Source organism: Corvus cornix, chromosome 24 (genome assembly GCF_000738735.6).
Source record: "Corvus cornix cornix isolate S_Up_H32 chromosome 24, ASM73873v5, whole genome shotgun sequence".
NCBI lineage: Eukaryota > Metazoa > Chordata > Aves > Passeriformes > Corvidae > Corvus > Corvus cornix.
In genome coordinates, this window is record NC_046353.1 from 4,402,211 (window position 1) to 4,424,745 (window position 22,535).

The following is a 22,535-nucleotide window of genomic DNA, read 5'->3' on the forward strand; positions in this document are numbered from 1 at the left end:
CTAAACACATTAATATTTCCAGGCACAGTTCCATGCTGGTGAAAAGGTGCCGGGGAGCATCCTCAGAGCAAAGAGTCCTGGAGGCAGCAGTCAAACCACAGCTTTCGGGGTGCTGCACCCCTCAAACCCCTCAGCTGCAGCAGTCCAGCCCTAGGGAAAACCAGGTCTCCCCTCTTGCTGTGCCCAATGACTTCCCTGCTTTGCCTTACCCAAAAATCCTCCCTCCATCCCCCCACCGTGTGCTCAGCAGCTTTTACACGGCACCAACATGGGGTGGGTTTTTTTGTTGTTTTTGAGTTCACTGCTGGCAACCTGAGCTGGGATTCAAACTGGTGACCTAGATGTGAAAGGATCCATAGCCCGTTACTAATCCCTGGAGTCTCCGAATCCCCTGTAAACTACTGCTTAATTCACTAACTGTGCTATTTAATCTCTAAAACATTATGAGCTGTGCCGGGCAGAGGAAACACTCCATCAAATAAAGCTTTAGTATTATTGTGCATGCTGACTGGTCATACGAGAAGGGGATTGCTCTGCAAGACTCTCTACTTTTTCCTTGTCTGAAGGTTCTCTGCTCCTTGAATTTAGCACTGGTGGGACGTGCTGCCTCGAGTCCTGTGTTTTCCCAGAGGAAACGGCAGCTTTCCCCAGCTCTTGGCAGAAGGGCTTTAATCCCTGCAGTGAATTTGGCTGTCTGAACTGGCAGGGGAGGGGGGGAACGCTGCATTCAGCGGATCCTTTGGGGCCAGAAATTACATGGGAGGGGGTCTCCGAAACCTCACTGCATCAGAGGCAGGGGAAAAAAGACTCTGTCCAGGGTTGTGTTGTTGCACTGGGGTGTACAAGACAGCCAAGAATAAAATACACCAATCCTGCTGGTTGCTGCAGCATCCAGGCACCCCTGGCAGGATGGGGACCCTGCTGGGATACCTGCAGGACCATCACACAAGAGCTTGCTCTTTGTGGGGCCGCTCCTTTGAATGGGCAGAGACCAACTCCTTTGTCAGCAAAACCAGAGGGATTCCAATAACCACAGCCAGTTAACCTTTTAACACGGAATTCAGCCCCGGATCGCCAGGAGCATCTTAAATTATGAGGAAAAAAAACACCTCCGTGCACTGAAAGCGTGTGAGGCTGGGGCAAAATGTAACCCGCAGAGCTGTTCCAGCCCTTGCCAAGGCTGAATTTGGCCCACTGTTAGGAGATCATCAGCAGCATTGTTTGAAAATCCCAAGGAATTTACATCCAATATGCTCCTGCATACTAAAGCCCGGCAGAATCCCTGGTCTCCCTCCCTCCCTCGCATACATACAATGTACATATAAATCAGCCTGTCACAGCTCGTCTCTTTTCTGACAGCTGTAATTGCTTCGGACTATAAAAATATCTATAGACAATAAACACGACGCGGGAAAACAGCAAAGAGAAAACCAAATCAAGGTTCCTTTAAATAATTCAGTTGCTCCAGCAGCAGAGGAGCCAGCAACTGAGTCCAGCTGTGAAGGTTCAGGAGCGAGAGAAAGAGAGCTTTGTAGCCTCCTCTGGGGATGAGAGAGTCTTTTTTCCTTCACTGGGTTTTGACCACAGCAGCAGCAGAGTTTGCTGCACGCGGGCTGAGCCCATCTGAGCAAGCACCAAGCAGCCTCTCGCTTTCAGCTTCTTCCCTTTCTTCCTACTTAGGTAAAAAGTCTTTTTTTTTTTTTTCCCCCCTCCTCATTGCGAGCAACAGGCAGGAGACAAACAGAGCGAGCCAAGCACAGCACACTCGAGGTGTAGCTTTATCTCCGTATCCATCTCACTCCTCTCCTTCCCAGCAAGGCTAAAGGCCCCCCTCTCCTGGCAGAGACCACAAACAGGGCAGCAGAAGCAGCGAGGGCTGGACCGGGTGGGAAGTGATGCAGAATCAAGGATGGAGCCAGGGGAAGGATTTTCCCCTAGGGGGGTGGCAGCTGGAGGGGAGGATGCTGAAAGCCTGGATGGAGAAGGGGTTAGAAGGAGCGAGACCCTGGGGCTTTGCTTCCCAAAGGAGCACCTCTATCGATAGCTGGGGAGGAGGAGGCTTGGAGGCAGAGCAGGGAGCAAGTCAGTCCCAAAAACATCCCACAGGAAAGAATGATGGCATTTGGATCGCTGCAAGGGACCCCGACTCCTTCTGCAGGACCCTCCCAGCAAACACTGCCGCAAACTCGGGCTTTTCCTGCAAAACCAAGCCTTAAGCAGCTAATCTGCAGATCTGAGTGGTCCCAAGGGCCGACAATCAGATGCAAATTTGCAGTTCAAGTTCCTCTATCAAGGAAAACAACAACATTGCCGAATTTTTTCCTCCTTCCTCAAGTATCCAGCACGATTCTATTTTATCGTAGCTGCTTACAGGTCCAAGTTAAAGACCCCCTCCCGTCCTACAGACCTATATCCAAACAATCCTACGCCTCCCCACACCAATGGATTTCATTCCTGGAGAACAAAAAACTACTTTCAATAAGTAGGTCATAGCAAGGCAATTCGTACAGCCAGACTTTCCTTTTAATTCCTTTTCAGGGAGTTGATAGATGGCAATCTATAGCCCCAAAGTGGAAATTTATTTTTAATCTGAAATGGCCAAATATGATCAGAAACAGAATTTATGCTCGAGACATTCTCGTTCCTTCCGAATGAGAACACGATTTTATAACGCCAGCCGTGCTATCGCATACCACATTATTCTCCAATAAGCTCAGAGTTGCACAAAAAGTGCTTAATTTCCTTGGCATCAGTCAGGTGAATGACACACGAGTCCGGGGGAAGCTTTTCCTGAATAACTGCTGAGCCCTCCGTGCCTTCAACCATTCACCGAAGCCACAAAGGACGCGGGCTCCAGCTCCGCTCACTGCCTCATTTATCCCCTCGTTAACGGTGGCCCCAATTAAGGAACAATGATTGGGAGCCTTACTTGGCCGAAGCCGTTTTGAGCCCTTCTCGCCCCAAAGGCATTCCCGCTCCGAGCTGGAGAAATCGCCCGTTCAGGGCTGTTTCTAGGACAGTTTTTGGAATGCAAGCAGCATCCTCATGGGCGCTCAGCCCTCGATCCCTCGTGCTGGAGGCGGCCAGGGACTCCCGGCACCTTCTTCACGGTGTTTAAAAACAACGCAGGAGACCCCATTAATCCCTGCTAGAGATGCTGTTAATATTTAACTGCAGTTTAGATAAACTTACAGTAACCATCCCATTAAATTTAGATAAAATGTGCTTTTGGGAGCCTTCCCCTAAAGCCACGCTGCCCTGCTCTGCCTGCACTTTGCACCAAGAGCCTCGCAGTAAAAAAAGGAACATTTTGTTTGCCCTTTAAAAAACTGCTGGGCTCGGGTTTGTCGCTTGCTCTCGTCGTGCTCAGGGACTTTGGAATTTTCAAGCACGAATTAACTCCTTCCAGGGCACCCCCGGCTGAGCTCCAAAGCCTCAGCCAAGGGGCTAGAGGAGCAGGTGCCCTGGAAAAGGCTGCAAATCTGTCCCAAACCGGTGCTGCAAACCCAGCACAGGACTGATCTCCCTGCACCATCTCACCAGGTAACCCAGAATGTGCCCCCGGAGGAGAAGGAAAGCCAAAGTGCCCCACACAACACTGCCAGCCCTAACACACGGCAGCATCCTCAAGGATGCTCAACATCTCATCCCTGGAAGTGTTCAAGGCCAGGCTGGACAGGGCTTGGAGCACCCTGGGCTAGCAGAAGGTGTCCCTGCCCATGGTAGGGAGTGGAACAAAATGAGTTTTAAGGTCCCTTCCAACCCAAACCATCCTGGGACCCTTTGTACATTGCAGAGGGGCCAGGCAGAGCTGCAGCCAGGACACAGAATGAGGAGGCTGCACAGCAGCCCTCAAGGCCTCCCTTCTCCCTTTGGATCACTCCTTTCTCCCCCAGGCCTCAGTGTCTGGGCCTCTTACAGCAGTCCAACCAGGCCCACACATTTATGAAGTGACACCTTTGCAGGTCCAGACTCAACATCAAACACCTACACAGAGCCTAAAAAACTGATCAAAGAGCTACTGAGCCACACTGGCACAGTGAGAATTACGAACCGGGACCGATCCTTGGTACAAATCAATATTGATTTTACATAAATCTGTTTCTCACAGCTTCCTTGTGAGGTTATGGTGCTGTATGAGTACCCCAAAAAGCTTCCTCCATACACACCCTGCATCCCCAGCAGTGTTTGATCAGCGTGGCTCAGGTGCCAGGGACAGTGATGACATGGGACAAACCATGCCATTATCCATCCAATGGCAGTTGATAAGTGTGTGACATTAACCCAGAGTTCTACAACTCAATCCCTGCAGTCACTGAAAAGGGAAAAAGCTGAATAGGCAGAAAAGCAAAGCCAGACACTCCTCAGGTCTCACCAAGGATATCTGAGAGCTCCAGCACGGGTCCCTTAAATGTGAAAACACAAGGTTCTACCCACCCTGAGGCTCTGCCCGCAGTCTGGGGGCTCTGTGCTGGATTAACTGTTTGGAAAAAAAGCTCCAAGAGTCGCTGTGCCTTCTCCTGGGATGGTCCCAAGGAAAACACACTGAGCCAAGCCTTCCCCAGCCCATCTGGATATCACACACATCCTAAACTGCAGGAAGCAGCAAAAACCTGGCTGGTTTGCCCCCCCTTCCACCTCAGTTTCACCCCCCAGACCCTTTCCTAACAGAAAACTGCTCAGTCCCTACAAAGCCAGGGGAAGCAGACACTGGGGAGGAGCACATACCTCAGTTCAGACAACCATCAGCAACAAAAAGCAAATACTAAAAGCAGTGCCCCTAAAATCCCACTTTTAAAAGCACTGAGTGTGCTCAGCTGTGCTGGGTGAAAGCCCAGCCCACTGCCAGGTGTTCTGCATCCTCAAATCAGCCTCTCCTGGAGCCACTGGTTTTCCTATTGCCCACACCTGACTCCAGACCGGGATCAGTCACCTCCAAGCCAGGCTTTCCTTTCTGATCCCCCACCAGCCGCTGCCAAAAATGGGCTTTTTCCCATTTTCACCTCAAATCAGCACCTTTGCAGCACCCATCTTTTGCCAGCCTGCTTCCCTGAAGTTGCCAAATTGCTCGAGTATATTCCTTGGGAAAAAAATCCAGGCTCGCTGCTGTATCAATTTGAGTTTTGCCACTGGTCCTCTGACCCTGACGGCTCTCTGCATCCAAGAATAATATTAATAATAGCCATGCCATTAAGCAAGATGCTTGGTTTGAATCTGAAGATTTTGAGAAATGATCTCATAAATTTAATTCCCGGGGTACCATCTTTGAGCGTTAACAGGCACAGTCGCCTCTGAATTCTGGGAAATGAGCATAATTACATGGAGATCGACAAGGCACAAATGCCAAGAATTCTGTTAACCTTTAATACTGCAAAAAAACTCTCCCCTTGTAATTATCTCTTTCCTTTGTCTTAAATGTTACTGATGAATATTTAGTGGGATAAGCAAATAAAAGGAGGCTGAGGGGTGCAAGGAGGTGCCGTTCCCTCTGGGATAAGCCTGAACACCTCACAGAATCATTGTGGGTCAGGGTAGGATGGGACCCCAGGTCGCCAAAACTGCTCCATGGGACAATGACACCCCCGTGGTGACACACAGCCACGACAGAGCCGGCAGAGGCCAATTTGAGTTACACCAAAATCCAGATTAATTCCCAGCACTGCTGCAAATGCACCTTTACCCAGGCCTGTGAAGAGCAATCCCATGGCCCCAGTGGGATGGTTTCAGGTGCCCTTTCTCCAAACAGAACTTTGTCTTGGAATAAAACTTCCTGGGCAAAAAACACGTCACCTTTCAAACACATCCTCCCTAGGGCTGCAAATGGCACTGCCCTCTTGCTGCACAGGGAGCCTGATGGAAAGAAGATTTTCTCCCGGTGTGAACTGCATTAATATCTGTCAGAGCTCTGGCATTTCTGCCTATAATGATGAAAAATATGTGCCGGGAATGTGGGGTGCCCCGAGCATCGCCTCCCTCCCCATGAAGTGAAATTAGAAGCAGCTGCTCCTGCTCCCGTCCTCTTTACAGCCCTACAACATTATCTCGGGAAGATGATTATTTGGGAGATGGCGAGGGGATAAGGGAGCCCCGCGACCCATCCGCATTCCAGCGGCGCCCGTGCTGCAGACACGGCTCGGCTCTCCCCTCCCCGGAGCTGCAGAGCGGTGTAAAGGTCACTCTCCTCTCTTAATGTCGCGTCAGAGCCACCACCGAGGGAACGAGGGAAAGAAAAAGGCACATCTCCCCTGCTGGATGGAGAAAACCCAGCTCTGTCCTGGGAGCAGTGTGCCGGCAGGAGGTGGTTGGGCTCTAACCACCCGCAACGCCAAATGCTTTTGGAATGCTTGCCCAGGAGCTCTGGAAGAGGTGGAAGGAGCTTCCTCCTGGATCTGAAGATGCTGCTTTCAGCCACATCCCAACCAGCAGCTGGGCCTGCTAATGTGGATGGGCACGGAGGCAGCGAACCCTGTGCCGTGGAGGAGAGGGATTGCAGCACACCCCTGTGCTCGTCCCAAAGTGCTGCAGGCATCAGGGAGACAGAGGATATCCCACCCATGAGGGTGCCAGCCCCAGATCCCAAATTAACCAATACTTTCTGGGCCACTGAGGTAGGGAGCCGGTCCACCCAGAAGTCTCACAGTGCCACCAGAGAGGCTGAGTGTCACGGGAGAGGCTGGAGCAGTCACAGAGCAAACTTGGCCTCAGGGCCAGACCTTTACAGATTCCCTGCTCCCTCATTCCAGGAGGAAGGAAGCCAAAGCAGTGTTTATTCACAGAAGACTAGGGAGAAAAATGAGAGGGAAGAGGTGAGTTCATTAAGTCCAACACCTCCCTCTCCCAGGAGGGCTCCACACTTGTGGAAGGGAGGAACTCTGTCCCAGCCCAGGGAGCGAGGGCTCCAAACCTCCCCGAGAGAGGTGACACCACACCACAACCACCTCAGACCTGGGGTCCCAGCGGCTCCAGCCACCCCCCAGCTACTCCTGACCACAGAATGCGGCAGATGTTTGCTCTCAACCCTTTCCCTTTCCCTTTCCCTTTCCCTTTCCCTTTCCCTTTCCCTTTCCCTGCCTTCCACTGGAGCGAGGTTTCTGGTCTCCAAGCTGCTTTTATGCCCCTTTAAAAGGTTATAAAAGCTGTCTTTATATTCCAATAAAGGGATATAAAAACAACCTTTTTCGCAGTTCAATAAACGTGGTTAACTTTTCCCCCCATTAATACTTTTTTGCCTCAATGCTGCGTGCACGTGTGGGCTGCTGCAGGACAGGGAGGACGATGGGGCTTTGGGCACCACCTCTCAAGGCAGGAGACAGCAGCGCATCCAAAGGGAGAAGGACCAAGAGGCTGTGCTGGGGGCACCAGGCAGGTCTGATGCCAGGCAAAGACAGGCATCCTAATCTAAGCTGCTGCCCAAAAAGGAGTGAGATGAGGATAGAACATCACTGGACACTGTGCTGGTGCATTTGCTGCAAAGAAAATACCTCCTGGAAGCTGGTGTGAGCTCAGGGAAGGGCTGTGCTGTGGCATGAGAAAAATTCAACTGATGAACTCTATAAATCAAGGGGCAAAGAGCTGCCCAGCGGGGTTTTGCCTCTCCTGGTAAAGGCCCGTGGATGTAAGGGATGATAAACCGCAGCCACCCTGGTCTCCATCCCTGCACAAACCAGCAGCTGCTGCACCCAGGGCTGTGCCACCTCTCTCCTGGGTGACAAGGGACAGGTCACTTCATCCCGCACTGCCAACCCCCTGCTCTTGGCAACACCATTTAGACCTTCCAGGCCGTGGGTCAGGAATTGTCCTGTCTGGTGCATCAGTGCCACATGAAGCCTGACAGGTCCCTGCTCCCCACGCAGCCTCCAGACACGGCTCTAATTATTATTTACCGTTTGTGCAGCCATCCCGTGGCTTGCAATCCGTCTTTCTCAAAAGCGTCCTTTTCCTTGGAAGAGGATCTAAACCTGTCCTGCTGCTCGTCCAACAGCCTCTCCAGGCATTAAAACAAGGAGGTTTATTATTTTTGGTGACAGCCTGTTCTGCAAGGTGAACACAACTCGTATGAATCAAACCGACCTGGATTTCATACATCATCCCCCAGCAGCACCAACGCGAAGGGCAGGAGGGGTTTGGCTGCCGAATGCAGAGCAGAGCAGGGAGTTCATTGGTGCTGATCTATGGGTGATGGGGAGCCTGTGGGGTGCTGGGACTGTGGCTGCTGGAGGGAGAAGAGTGGGGGAGATGTGAGTCCATAAATAAGGCAAGCTGGAGAGAGCAGCTACCAGGAGCTGGAATTGAAGCCCAGCACCAAGGCAGTGAGAATCTTTCCAACTGTGTTCCCGCTTCCTGACCTCATTTCTCCCCTTCCTGCCCCTGCATGGGTACTGTGGGATGGGGACCAAACTCTGAGCAGGGCGGATGATCTTGTCCCAGAATCCCAGAATGGTTTGGATTGGAAGGGACCTCCTACCATGAGCACCTTCCACTATCCCAGGGTGCTCCAAGCCCCATCCAGCCTGGCCTTGAAAACTTCCAGGGATGGGGCAGCCACAGCTTCTCTGGACACCCTGCGCCAGGGCCTCACCCTCAGTAAGGAATTTCTTCCTAATATCCAATCTAACCCTGCCCTTGGCCGAGGGGCTCCTTGTCCCCACCACGCACCCTGTCCCAACTTGCTCCATCCCACCCAGGCTGAGCCCTCCCTGCCACCTCCAGCTAATTAACCCAGCTAATTGCCTTGGCCAGGTTCTTTTTTAAGGCTGCAGGAGAATGATGAGGGTGAAGGGAGAGGGTGAGTATGCAGGGCTCCCTGGGGAATTCAGAAGCATTTACAGTCCCTGGCACGAGAAAATCCATACTCATCTTGGCTCTGGGAGGCAGGGCTGCCCTCCCACACTCCTATTAGCAATTCCCAATCATCTTTTATTAGGCCTGCATTGATTTGCTGCTCATTTCAGTGGGAACGAAGAACTAAGAGCCTCAGCCTGGCCTCAGCTGAGGAATCCAGGCACGGAGCCGGAGGAGATCTTGGGGGATGCTGACCCGGGTTCAGCTGTGCCACTACGGAGCAGAAGCAGAGCTGTTCTTCCAAAATAGCCTTTCACATCCCACAAAGCTGGCAAGGACGTGAGGAAGAGGGATCAAGGGTAGGAGGGGCTGGAGGCTCCTCCTGGTCGGTATTTAGGGTGCTCCTTTCATACTGGGGAGGGGAATTTTGTCTAGCAGGGATTCCTGGGAGAAGTCGCCTGGATCCCACGCTCCAAAACCCCAACCCTGCAGAGCAGCTCAGGCCAGTTATTACCCCCTGGGAGAAACAGTCTCCTAACACTGCTCCGGTTTCCAAGCCAACATTATTTCCATGTAGCTTGTGAAACACAAATTCTGTTAGGAATCATCTGAATATTTTGTTCTAATAATGCCCTAACACCAGCATACCCATTAGCACATACATGGAAAGGAGCATTTGAATATCAAAACAAAGAAAATTTAGAGGTGTTTTTTCCCCTCCTGGCAAAGGCACCGCTGCTAGTTATCAGTTTCCAACTGTTAGCACCACAGCCTTTCCATGCGTGTCCCTGCTGTCATCAAACCTGCTGCTCCCTGCACCCCGTGTCCTGAGATAACCCGAGATGTGCAGCCACGGCCACAAAAGGGCCCCACAGTCCCCGGGGAGGAGAAGGGCTGAGAAGGACAGGGTGGCAGCTCTGCAGAGGGGATGGTGGGAGATGCAAATCTCCAGCTGTGTGAGCCACAGATAAATCCCTCTGCACCCAGCAGCTCTGCCTCATCCCATCACAGCACCCACCTCATCCCATCCCATCACCCACCTCATCCCGTCACAGCACCCACCTCATCCCATCCCATCACCCACCTCATCCCGTCACAGCATCCACCTCATCCCATCACAGCACCCACCTCATCCCGTTATCATCTCACCTCATCCCATCATGCACCCACCTTGTTTTGATGCCTTTTCCTGGTCTAAAAATCAAGAGTCATACACGGTTAGAAGGGGAAAAGGGATTTTACCTTGGTATTTATTTTCAGGATCCTTAGGTGCACACGTCCAGGTCATATGCATCGAGATGCACCCCACCGAGCCTATCCTCTTCCCAACATTGGGTATAACATTATAGGTGTTACTAATTAGCAGATCTATCAAAGATTCCCCAATGAGAGGCTCAAGTGAGCCCCCCTCCCCAAGGAACCTTCCCCTGGATGGTTCTATCTTGGTTTACAGAATGTGTTCTGGAGAGGACCTTGGGCTCTGGGGCACACTGATCCCTGGCTATGAAGCTTCTAAAATGTTGAGTCTCTCAGCTTGACAAACAAGTCCAAGAATGTAGGCAAAAAGCACTGGGAATACAGAAGTTGTAAAAAGGTATAACAGGGGTATAAAAGAAAAGGCAAAAATCTTCATGGCATCAGTTTGATCACAGCATCCACCTCATCCCATCATGGCAACACCTCATCCCATCCCAGCACCCACCTCATCCCATCATAACATCCACCTCTTTCCACCACGAAACCAACCCCATCCCACTACATCCCAGCAGACCGAGGTGAAGGGATACACTAAAAGCCACGGTTTTGTTGCATTTGGAATAAATTATATGTATTTTTTTAGAATGCCCCTGCATTTAGAAAGCCAGAGCCACTCTCTAAAGCACCCCAGGAAATATGAAGCCAGGAGAGCGGACTCAGAGAACAGCTCACAATGCCTGCGGTGAGGCAGATGAAAGCCGAGGGCTGCATCCTTGGATGTCCCTCACTTCAGACGGAGCGGGAGGAAATACAGACACTCTTAAAACTCTGCCCCAGATCTGCCAGCACAGAAAGTTTCCCTCTGCTTTGAACCAGGCAACCGACTTCTCTCCCCGGGAAGCGGCCGCCGCCGGGCAGCGTGCGGGAGGCGAGGGGAAGAGGATATTGGATATCAGCAGGGTCCAATGCTGCCCAGAGGGTGGCTGAGGTGATGCTGCAGAGTGACTGTCACCCACCCAGCTGAAGCTGGGGCTGTGGTGCCCAGGATCCAGGGTTAAGGAGAGGGATGTGAGTAAAGCAGGTGTAAGTTTTGCCTCCAGGAAACAAGGGTTTGCTTCTACGCACATGTTCTGATGCCAGTTACAAGCATGTAAGGAGCAAATTGGGTGTGATCCAGAGCAGCAGCTCTTCAGCGTTGAGTCAGACCTCACGTTACTTAAGGCTCCACTGCCCATTTTTCCCCCCCTCTTGCTGTTTTTCTCCCTGTCTACCTCCAGGCAGTCCAGGAACAAGACAGGGAGGTGAAATCTGGAACTCCATGAGAAGTGAAGTCCTGTAAGGAACGTGCTGTTGGATTCCCCTTTCCCTGCCCATCAGTGGATGCTGGTGTCCCACAGCAGACAGAGGTGCAGGAATTGTGTCCCACGCTGAAATGGGGCTGCCACAGCCCTTGCTGGCACCCACCGTGCCTTTCGCCTGGCATTGGCGCACAGCTCACAAAGGGAGCGGGCCAAATTCCTCCCTGGCGTAGCTTAATTGAAGTCGATGATGGTACACCAGGGATGAACCTGGCCCACTGTCCTGAGCTGGAGTCCACAACAAATCCAGCTGGCAACTCAGTGGCAACAGGAAGGATCCCTGGCACCGGGAGCAGCGCTGGGAGCTGCGGTCGGCATTTGCGGGTGGGAGACAGACTCAATAAACCCAGGGCTAAGTAAACCAGATCTGTAATAAATAACAACCAGCATTCCACCTCTTCCAAATGCTACAGAGATCCAGCCCAAATTGTCCTCCCAAGCCCCATGAGCGGTGGGGACATTTCATTAGCCCTGTTATACTGACAGGGAAACAGGCGCTGGGAGCCTAATAATAATAAAAATCCATTATGTCTCAGTGCTTGTTGTCTGTGTATCCCAACTAGCAGCTCCAAAAGGCAGGGAAATGGCTGGGCTGGTTTTACTGGAGTCAGGGGGATGGAAATGTGCAAGGAGGTTGGTAATTAGCTTCGGGTCACTCATCAAGATGAAGTTTGCTGAGCAGTGCCACCAGGCCACATCCAGGCTGGGCTGAGGTGCTCGAAGCTGCAAGCAGGATGGATCAGGGAAAATGCTGTTCTACAGCCAATAACTGAAGGAGGTTTCAGGTAATCCCAGAATCATTAAGGCTGGAAAAGCCCTCCAAGGTGATCGAGTCCAACCTGTGACCAATCCCCACCTTGTCACCCAGCCCAGAGCACTGAGTGCCATGTCCAGGTGTTCCTTGGACACCTCCAGGGATGGGGACTCCAACACCTCTCTGGGCAGCTGCTTCCAATGCTCGACAACCCTTTCCATAAAGAAATTCCACCTGATATCCACCTGAACCTCTCTGTCACAGCTTGAGGTCCTCCTGAGCTGTCCCTTGTTCCTTGGGAGAAGAGGCTGACCCCCACCCGGTGGCACCCTCCTGTCAGGGAGCTGTAGAGAGTAAGAAGTCCAACCTGTCTGCACCTGGATGGAGGGATCTGCAGCAGCTCAGATCCCTCTGCCCATCCAAACCCATGCCAACAGATACCAGGGAGGTCCCACCAAAACTCTAATGTGGCTTTATGCTGAGCTTGAGGGGTGTGATTGCCCTTTTGTGGTGTGATTACACCACAGCTCCGCTTCCCACACCTGCAATTTTCACTCTACTCCTACAACTCCAAGGCTCCATAGCTGCAAATTAATTAAAGTGTAAGTGCAAAATCAGTGGTGCCACCGAATGTTAAAAATACCATTCCATGGTGACCAGGAAGCCAAAGCCACAATTTTGGAGATGGAGGTAACGTTAAGAGCTGAAATGTAGAGAAATTCCAGTTATAGGGACAAGTGGGAGGCGGTGAGGTTATCCAAAAGCTTTACCACGGTGTAATTACACCGTATTCGTCAGGTAATTACAGCTCTGCTATTATATGCTACAACTCTCCGTTCCATGCCTAATCCCACGAGGTAGATTCAGAGGGATAAAAGGCAGCAGCAGCAGACACCTGACTGCTGCAAGAAGGAATGATGGACGTGGATTGACAGGGACAGCAAAAGGAGAGGAGGTAGGAATGGAAATGCGCCAGGTATCCGGAGCAATCGCTTACACCCAGAGCAGCCCCACGCTCATTCCGACCCTCTGATGCTCCAGGGATCCCCACCATGCAACGGGGAAGAGCCGGGCTCGGTTGACTGGGATCTATTGAGGCGGTGTAAGCATTCATCAAAAGCCAATCTGCCTCTGGAAAGCAGAAAAAGAGGTTACTCCGGATTAATTTTTCACTTCCGAAGCTTTATGGGGAGTTCTCAAAGTGTCAGCTCGCAAGGCTTCAATATTTTCTGAACGAGAAGCTCAAGTGCTGGTTCCAAACTCCTCTGTTTGGATTGTCAGGTAATTTGTACCCAAACATTTCAATTAAAAATTTCTGTTCGCTCATCTGTTTGGGTCTTTTTCTGGGGAGAGAGATGAAGGATTTGGAGGTTTTGCTTATTTCCCAATTTCTGTCATTTTGATGCTTCATAAGCTACTTCAGGGTTGAACAGCGTGGGGGAAACCTAAGAGCCCATTGCAGGGAGAGCATCCAGCCCTGGCTGCGGGGTGGGTTCATCCCTACAGCTCCTCCCCTGCCCTGTGGCACATCAGAGTGTGCCAGGGTCCCCAAGGCGATTTTTTTTTGGCAGCAGGGCACTGGTGGAATCCCCATTCCTGAGGAATTTAAAAGCTGTGTAGAGCTGGTTCAGTGGTGGGTGTGGCAGTGCTGGAGGAACAGGTGGACTCAATGATCTTGGAGGGGTTTTCCAACCTAAATTATTCCATTCCATTGTTTTCTATTCTATTCTATTCTATTCTTTCTTCTATTCCAATTCTATTTGGTTTTATTTTCAATTCTCTCCTCATTTTATTCCATTCCATCCTATTCCATGATTTCCAGGGCTTGTCTCCACCCAGACCAGCACAGGGCTCCTGTTCCACAAGGCTGGGCAAACATTCAGTGGAATAAATCCCACCCTGCTCTGTGGGGTCCCATTTGGAGCTCCAGTGCTCCATGACCTTATTTAACATTCCCCATTCCCAAGGCAGCCCAGCTAGTCCTGATGTTCCTCTCAGGTCTCCTACTGCTCCCTACTCCCACCTGATCCTGTTTTCCTGGTGCTATTTGCATTCCTATTTCCACGGCAGGTGGGCACAGGAGGGGATGTACGGATCCGTATCCATGGTGGAATTCAGCAAGGTCTGGAATAACCCCAACCCTTCCTGCTGCACAGCACGGCACGGAAAACAGAGACTGTTCCCCTTTGGTGCTCCCAGAACATTCACACAGAGCAGATGTGGGCATGGAGTTACAATCAGGTGGGGCACAAACTGTGGTTTTGCTGGGGGTTTTTGTTGTTTGGGTTTAGGTTTTTTTCCTTCTTTAAGTCAAGCTGGACCAAATTCTTTGTCATCTGCTCCTGCAGAAGCCATGGAGGATTTGTGGAGCCACAACGGCAGAGAAGGAGCAAATCCCTGTGGGATGCCAGAATGCATCCCAAGGGAGCAACTCAGGGAGTTGCATCCACCTGGACTGGCTCTAATCCCTCTGGGTGCAGTTCCATCCAGCAAAATCCATCCTTTGCAAGGGGCCAGCACAGCTGCCATGGGAAATAAGGGCCGAGCCATTGCCGGAGTGATCTTACAGGAATGATCCCCATCTCCATTAGGGGCTCAGCTAAGCCATGAAGCCTGAAAGTTGATTATACCTTTCGTTAGGAATGACTGAATGATGTTTTAAAGCTGGAAAATGAACTTGCAGCTAAGAGGAAACACTTTCTTGGCGAGGCCGTAGAGTAGGTTCCCCGCGGAATAGATGCAGCTGTGAGAGTCAAAATTAAATTGATATTAGAAAATTTCCTGAGGGGAAAAAAAGTCATCTGGTGCCTGCAGAAATGGCATCGTGCAGAGAGCTGACTAGGAAATGGAAAGCCGCTGAAACTCAAATATATATACGTGTACATATTTATATATATGTTTAAATAAAAAAGAAAATATCCTCTAACTTCCCCGTCTCAGCAGAAATCTTCCAAAAGTAAAATTTTCATGGAATGGATTATTTTTCCCCCCTGTTCACCTAATGCAAGGACATTCCAGCTAGCTCCTGGCTCCTGGAAGAGTCATCTGTGTCCTGTAGATGGGACACAACATGGCAAGTGGCCTTCCAGTGGGTTTTGGGGTTTGGGGTTTGGTGCTTCCCACTGCCTCCCAGCAGGTCCCCCTGTCTAACCGGGACAACTCCTGGCTCAGCCATCAGACAACCAAACCACTGAGCTCCTTCCAGACAATCACCTAGATTTAGATATTCCCAACGGAAAAATTAAAAAAAGAAGGAAAGTATCCCAGGAATTTTGCAATAAAGGCACTTTCTGTGGGGAAATGTGCATTGATGGAAGACCGACAGGGCTGACCAACCTGGTCTAGTTGAAGATGTCTCTGATCACTACAGGAGATGGGACTAGGTGAGCTTTAAGGTCCTTTCCAAGCCAAACCATTCTAGGATTCACAGCCAGAATTCCAAAGGTGGCTTTCTCCATCCCTCCTCACCATGCCCTGATGTGCATTTGGGGATGTGCAAATGGAGCAAAGCAAAAAGATGCAGATGCAAAAGCACAAAGCCCAGGTGGAAACAGGAAAATCCCTCTTGCATCGGCCTCCCTTGTCTCCCTCCATCCAGACGGAGGCACCAGGAGCCTGCACGTTTCCATTTGCACTGGCAGGGAGAGCAGGGACGGCTCCAGCCACATCCGCAGCGGGAACCTTCGGATCAGATTAACGAAAAGCCACTGATGGCGACAGTTCCTCTGCTGCCCCCGTCGCCGCTCACAATTTACTGTAACAGCCTCTGGGAAGGGACACACATTCCTTCGGCGTTTATCCAAGGAAAGGTGGAGGCTCCGTGGGGAGCACAGCCTGGGGGCAGCTGGAAGGACGCTGCCAGCACCCGCTCACCCCCACCCCGCGGCATCGCTCCTGGACACGCTGCTTGTCCCAGGCCAGGGACACATCCACCAGCCTTGGCTCTGCCTCAAACATCATCTCTCCCTTATTTGCTTGAATTAAATCATCCAGCATGGCCAGCTCGCTCCAGGAATGAGTTGAAGCTCCCTGCAACACAGGGCCACCCATCCATCCCCACAACCCTGCACAGCACAGCATTCCACTCCTAAATTCCCGCTGGGAGCACCTCCACACCACCACTGCTCCAAATTAGATCCCCCCCAAACCTTCCTTTTGACCTCTAAAATAAAAACAGTCATAATTAAGATGGGCTGGGTTTATTAGCTGGCAGATTCCAGCAGTATTTCCATACTTTTTCCTGCAACCCCAGCATCTCAAAGCTGCTGCTCACCCAAAGCCTGGATTCCTCCGCAATTGCACGGTGCCAGTAACATTAAAGAAAACATCAACTCTGATGAGACCACTGAGACCTGCAATAAAAACAGGAGGGCTGGTTGTACCACACACATCTGCTGCCAGCATCCTCCCCCACACCTGACTCCTGCTCTCCAGGCTGGAATCCAAAGGGGTCACGGCACCCTTGGGGAGCCCCACACCACCCACCCATCTCTGACTGAACAGAACCATTGCCAAATCAGAACTCAGAGGATGGAAACTCCAAACACGCGCTCCCAAAGGCAGCTTGTGAGAATCTACAAGGCAGCAGCGATGGAACAAGGTCAGAAAGGGAAAAATCAGTGGCAAAGAGGAGCCAGGACCTCGAGTCCAGGCTCTGAGAGGGAAGATAATAAAAAGGCATCATCCCTTCGCCATCAGTGAATTGTTGCTTAAGCCCGAGGATCACAGACAGCCCTCTCGTCTGAATGGAGCAGTCAAGTGAAGACATTTCCCAGCCATTAAGTCGAGCGATAAAGCGCCCGCAGTAAAGTCAGAGAAGTGGAATTTATCATGGCACCGTACAGATTGTAGGGCCAGGAGAGAGCTGGCTCGGGTCAGCAGGTTGACCTCTTGTGTTGTCTAAAGATCTCTCCCTTCATCACCTCCATTAACATCCCATCTCCGCGCTGCGGCCGGCGCCGGCGCTCCCTCCCCAGGCACTCTCCCCCTTCCCTCCCAACGGGGGGGCCCTTTCTTAATGGCCAAGCAAGAAAACTTCCCCTTCCTTAGCTCCAGGCCACTACTCCTTGTCCTACCGCCTTTGGAGACCTGGAATAATTGCCTTTCTTCATTTCCAACATTGTCCAGAAGGTCTTTAAAGACTGTGATCCCTTCCCACCTCCTCAGGAGGCTTCTCCTCCTTTGCTAGAGTATAATTTAGGGCTGGAATGGGGCAGCCCAACCTTGTCATGTGCCTGCTCTGGGAAGTCACCTCCACCTGGAAACTTCCAGGAAAGGAGTTTTATCCTGCCAATGACATTTTATTTTTGCTCAAATCTGCACAGGGATCATCCTGCTCCTCCCAGCCAGCAATGCAGCTTTAAAATCTCTGTTGCCCAGAGAAGCTGTGGCTGCCTCATCCCTGGAAGTGCTCAAGGCCAGGTTGGACAAGGCTTGGAGCAACCTGGACTAGTGGAAAGTGTCTCTACCTGTGGCAGGGGGTGGAATGAGATGAACTTTAAGGTCCCTTTCAACCCAAACCAGTCTGTGATTCTTCGATTCTACAAAACCCTCTTTGGTTATGGCGTTCAATAAGGAAATAAATGAATTTTGAACAATGGCATGCAGCCAGTAAGGGAAAACTGGGGCAGTCAAGGGTGGCAAAAGTTCCTCCAAACCCCTGTGATCTGAGATCTCAGCCACTCAACTCACACCAGGCAGGTTTTTGTTTGGGATCAATGACCTCGTTTAGACCAAAACCATCCAAGCCCAGCAACCTGCAGCACAGAGGATGTTTTCTTGCTGTTGGTTGGCTGAAGTTATTCTCATTTCTGCCTTTTTCTATTTCCTAGCAGAGACAGCAAAATAACCATCGGGAAGACAATTCCCAGGATGATTCCTGCCTTGTATCAGAGGAGCCAAAATGCACAGATGAAAACTCTGCAAATGTTTTGCAAGGGAGAAGGAGCCCTTTTGAAGATGGCTGATTTCCCAGCACAAACATTTCATCCATCCCTGAGAGTTCTTTGCAAAACAGTTTTGAGCCCCACAAAAAAAAAAAAAACAACAAGAAAACCCAAAAAACTGTCAAAACATTGTGAAGGAGGCTGAATTCTTTTGTTCATTTCGAAAGGAACCATCAGCACCCAGGACCAACAGACTGGTGGGTGCACAACAGTACATGGAATTCAGGTATTTGGTTTTTCTGCCTTCTCCGTACAAGAGCCAAGTGGTTGCAGTGCTCCCTGTCAGAGGGACAGCACAGGGTCACCACACTGAAGCTCCAAAATTAAACAACCAACCTCTCTGTACCCAAAAAGTGGAACCCAAAAAAATGCGGAACCCCACATATCATAGAAACCCAGACATAGAAACACAGGGACACCTTCCACTAGCCCAGGTTGCTCCAATCCCCGTCCAGCCTGGCCTTGGGCACTGCCAGGGATCCAGGGGCAGCCACAGCTGCTCTGGGCACCCTGTGCCAGGGCCTGCCCACCCTCCCAGGGAACAATTCCTGCCCAATCTCCCATCCAGCCCTGCCCTCTGGCTCTGGGAAGCCATTCCCTGTGTCCTGTCCCTCCATGCCTTGTCCCCAGTTCCTCTCCAGCTCTCCTGGAGCCCCTTTAGGCCCTGCAAGGGGCTCTGAGCTCTCCCTGGAGCCTTCTCCTCTCCAGGTGAGCACCCCCAGCTCTCCCAGCCTGGCTCCAGAGCAGAGGGGCTCCAGCCCTGGGAGCATCTCCGTGGCCTCCTCTGGACTCTGTCCAGCAGCTCCACATCCCTCTGCTGTTGGAGGCCCAAAAAAAATAGAGATTTGATGCTATGCTGCTATTTCCTCCCCACCTGGCTGCTTTCCACCCTCTCCCCCCTCCCTTCTGCATCCTCTCCTGCTGTCCCCCAGGTCCCACCGATCCCCGCAGCCCCTCCTGGCCAGCCCGGGGCCCTCGGCCGCTGCCCATCCATGCGGACGGCTGCCGGGAGCACAGGGGAGGCTGTGCTGGTGTCTCGCCCCGTTTCCTCCTCTCCACCTGGCTGCTCCACCGGCCGGCTCCTGCCAGGAGCAGCCAGGCGATGGGAGCGGGTGGGAGCGCCGGATGGATGGGCAGCGACTGTCAGCACAGCCAGCGCTGCACAGGCGCTCCCAACAAGCTCCTGGGGTGTCTGCCAGCCCCGGGCCCGTGTGCTCCCAGCTATTCCTGCTACCCCATCCCCTCGCCCCAGCTTGCTCGAGCACCAGCTTAGTGCTGGAGCATCGTCCTTTTAGAGGAGCAACAAAAACCAAACCACCGGACCACGCTCAGCAGGAGGAATATGGATGTTACACGCACTCCTGGCTCGCTTGCCAAAAAACCAGGCTAACACCAGGGTGATGTGGCCCCAGGCCTGCAGTCCCTCCTAGGATTAGCTCTAGACATGACCTGCCCCTGAGCCAGCACGGGTTTAACACCCAAAACAGGCTGCAGGCGCCTAAGGAAGCACACAAGCCCCCCTCACACCCCAACCCCGTGAGACATCCATCCCAAGCTGTTGCCCATCCCTCATTTCTCTGCATTCCAGCTCCCATTACAAAAGCCAGGTGGGAGGGAGGGATGCAGGGAGCTGCTGCTTTCCAACCAAGACAGAAGGCAGCTCTGGTGCTTCCGAGCATCCCCTCCCCGTGCGAGCACCGGGGGAGGAGCGGCACCCTGGGTGCAGCGGGCTGGGGGATGATGGGATGCAGTAGCTAATTTGCACTAATGGTCCCAGAAAGGCAGGGAGTGCTCTCCAGAGGAGAACACACTCGAGCAATAACCTAAATAGCTCCGCGTTTCCAAGCAAAAAGTCCTTGAGGATGGAAGAGAGGCCCTACAGTGGAATTTCTCCCCCCACCTGCACCAAAACTTGGCTGGGGATGTTGGAAAACAGCTGCCTAGGCAGGGAAAAGCATCAGATCTGCAATGTGGGCAGCAGCTCTTGGAAGAAGCTGGACCATGGCTGGATGTCCAGCGCTGCTTTCTGTGCCCGCTTGGACAGACTGAGGCAGTCCTGGGAAGAGCCCAGCCCGGAGCACGTTTGGCTCTGCCGTCAGCCCAAGGCAAAAAAGTCAGTCCATCTGTGCTGAGACAGGTTGATATAGAGGGTGAAATGCCTAAGTAAAATTCCACAACAGGGCATTAAAAAGATGTAATAAAATATACACGAGTTATTAAATATTGTCATCAAGATGAGTCATAAATCAGAGATTTTATGGGTTCTGATTATAAATTCCATTTATTCTGTAAGCGTTTAAAGAAAGAAAAATGGAGATTCAGTAAAGATTTAAGCCCAGCCATGATGCTGCTGATATTTCACTGTTGCTTGTGGATGACACAGCTGTGGGAGCCCAGTGTTGGGTGCATGGAATTGTCTGGAAGGGTCCTCTTGGGCTGCTGTGCCATGAAAAATTCCAACATCCTTATGGATACCACTACAGAGCTCCTGTACTGCAAAATCTCCTCCCCAGCTCCCTCCTCGCCCTGTTCATGGGTTGTAAGATGCAGCTGACTTTCACAAAGAGAGAAATCATCAGTTCAGAGAAGGGGATGCTAAAACCAGCAAGTGTATGTGGGAAATACCTTTTCCCCTCTTCAAATGCCAAGAGAAATATCAAAGAAATTGCTTTCTTGGAAAGACTCAAGGGCTCAAAGAAATTGTCAAGTGTCGGGTGCCAGCACCTCCCTCCTACTGCCGCAGCAGGGCCGTGAGGCTTCTCCTGTAGAGATGCCACCACAAAGAACTGTCAGGAGACACAAGCCTTGAAAAGATCTCCACAGGAAAACAAGCAAAGGGACAGCCCGTGCCATCCCATTTTGAGGAGGATCCCAGCTCAAGGCAGCCTGAAGGTACCAAAACCCTGCTCTGCCCTGGTATTTTACAGGCACAACCCAGGCGTGGCGACAGCCCTGGCGCTCTCTCAGAAATGAGTATGTCCTGTATTTAATGCCCATTCCCATTTTTCAGCGTCACAAAACAGTGCCAGATTGTTCCTTCTCCAGCCCTAAAAACGGGTTGACTCAGTCCCCAGCCTGCATTTTTCAGCTAAGACAAAACACACACCTGATGTACAGCTTTGCACGGGCTGTTTCCGTTCACCTTAATCCATTCCCCATCCTATTGCAGTTCATTTCCAGGGGAACCAAAGCCCACGGACACAGATCCATAACCCCAACCATTAAATCCCATCTCTCAGATAGGCTGGGTGGAAGCTGGACCACAGGGCAGTTCCTGTTTAATTAGGGCTCATAAAACCAGCTCAGTGCTGCACCGGGGAGTGGGGCTGATTTGCAGCTGCCTTTAAAACGGAGCAGGGTTACTGCTTCAGCAGTTTTCCCAGCCAGTTTTATGGATGCAACAATAAAGCCAAAAAAAAAAAAAAAAGAAGTTTGCGTGCCAGGAGTTTTAGTGCCGAAGCATCTGATAACGTCACGGCAGCTTGTCATGGGATGGAGGGAAGGAGAGCGCTGGGATGGGAGTGGAGATGAGGATGAGCTGCGGGAGGGAGGCAAACCCAGCCTTGCTAAGCCACAACAGCTCCTCAACGGGGAGATAAGACACGTTCAAAATGAGCTGTGCCGTATTTCCAAACAGTCTGTGTGAAGGTTTATGTCTGGCCAGATGAAGCAGTGATGGGCTGCCAGGCTGGGGTTTATGAGGTGCAGCAAGGAGGGGATGCCATGAGCCTCAACCGGGGGAAACACTGGGATATACAGAATCCTAGAATCCCAGAATGGTTTGGATTGGAAGGGAGCTTAAATCTCACCCAGTCCCATCCTTGCCATGGGCAGGGACACCTTCTGCTATCCCAGGGTGCTTCAAGCCCCATCCAACCTGGCCTGGGACACTTCCAGGGATCCAGGGGCAGCCACAGCTGCTCTGGGCACCCTGTGCCAGGGCCTGCCCACCCTTCCAGGGAACAATTTCTTTCCTATATCCCATCTAAAGCTACTCTCTTTCATCAAAACAAATTAAATAAGGCTTCTTTATTTTTTTTTTTTAATTTCGGAGTAGAAATTCTGTCATCTGCCTACTGTCAGCTCTTCTAGAGCATCTCAGGCTGCACCTGAATTGCTGTGCTGGTGTTTTATAGCCTGGTGCACATCCCTGGACAAGCTCTCCCTGCTGTTTGCAGGTGGAATCCATCTCACAAGGAGCCAGAGTGTGGGAAAGGAGCAGGAATTGCTGCTGAGCCTCCAACATACAGCCTGGCCACTGCTCAAGGTGAGCTGGTTGTTTGTGGGAGCCCCCACGACAGCCCCAGGAATAGGCACGACAATCCAGGTGGGCATTTGGAAAGATGAACTGGCAGATCAGGGAAGAAGGCGGGGAGGGCAAAAAGCAGCACACGAGGTTACTGGGATATGAAAATAAGAGGATGAAAGCCTCCCTCAATGCCAGCCAGGGCAAATCAGCGCTTCCCTTCCTGCCTCGCCGGCTGCAGCTTTGGGTAAAAA

At 51.6% G+C, this 22,535-nt stretch overlaps 1 protein-coding gene and 1 long non-coding RNA gene across 3 annotated transcripts in view; one reads left to right on the forward strand and one right to left on the reverse strand.

Moving 5' to 3' along the window:
• LOC104692205 (protein CEPU-1) overlaps positions 1-22,535 on the reverse strand; it is a 352,613-nt gene that overhangs the window by 139,929 nt on the left and 190,149 nt on the right. The window lies entirely within an intron of this gene.
• LOC109145214 lies at positions 12,975-15,047 on the forward strand. Its single transcript, XR_002046495.3, has 3 exons — positions 12,975-13,371; positions 14,161-14,331; positions 14,439-15,047. It is a non-coding gene; the product is annotated as an uncharacterized LOC109145214 (long non-coding RNA).